This window comes from Dipodomys ordii, unplaced genomic scaffold (assembly GCF_000151885.1).
Source record: "Dipodomys ordii isolate 6190 unplaced genomic scaffold, Dord_2.0 Scaffold121, whole genome shotgun sequence".
NCBI classification, from domain to species: Eukaryota; Metazoa; Chordata; class Mammalia; order Rodentia; family Heteromyidae; genus Dipodomys; species Dipodomys ordii.
The window spans coordinates 476,168-477,064 of record NW_012267337.1 but is presented as its reverse complement, the minus strand read 5'-3'; positions in this window follow the sequence as shown (position 1 = coordinate 477,064).

The window sequence follows — 897 nt, the reverse complement described above, 5'->3', positions numbered from 1 at the left end:
TAAACCTAAATCTAACCCTCACCCTCAACCTAACCCTAACCTGAACTCTAACCCTATACCTCACACTAACCCTAATGCTAAACCTAACCCTAACTCTTACTCTCATCCTAATCCTCACCCTAACCCTTTTCCTAACACTGACCCTAATCCTAACCCTCACAGTAACCCTAACCCTCAACCTAACACTCACAGTCACCCTAACCCTCACCCTAACCCTAATCTTCACCTACACCCTAACCCTCAACCTCACACTCACCCTCACCTTCACCCTAAGCATCACCCTAAACCTAACCCTCAGCCTAACCCTAACCGTAACCCTTACCTTAACCCTAACCCTCTCGTTCAACCACACCCTCAGCCTAATCCTCACCATAAACCTAACCCTAACCCTTTCCTAACCAAAAACAGCACCCTCACCCTAACCCTCACCCTAACTCTCGCCCTCACCCTAGCCCTCACCCTAAGCCTAAGCCTAACCCTAACCCTCACCCTCAACATCATCCTCAACCTCAGCCTCACTCTAACCCTAAACCTAATCCTAACCCTAACCCTGACACTCACCCTCACTCTAACCCTAACTGTAAACCTAATGCTAACACTAAACCTCACCCACAACTTAACCCTAATCCTAACCCTCGCCCTAACCCTAACCCTAATGCTATACCTAACCCTAACCCTCACCCTAAGACTAATGCTAACCATAATACTCAACCACAACCTAAACCTAACCCTAACACTTACCCTCAACCTAACGCTCACCCTAACCCTAAACATAAACCTAACCCTCACCCAAACACTCACCCTAACCCTTACACTAACCCTATCCATCACCCTCACCCTAACCGTAACCATATCCCTTATCCTCACATTAACCCTAACCCTACACCTCACCCTAAC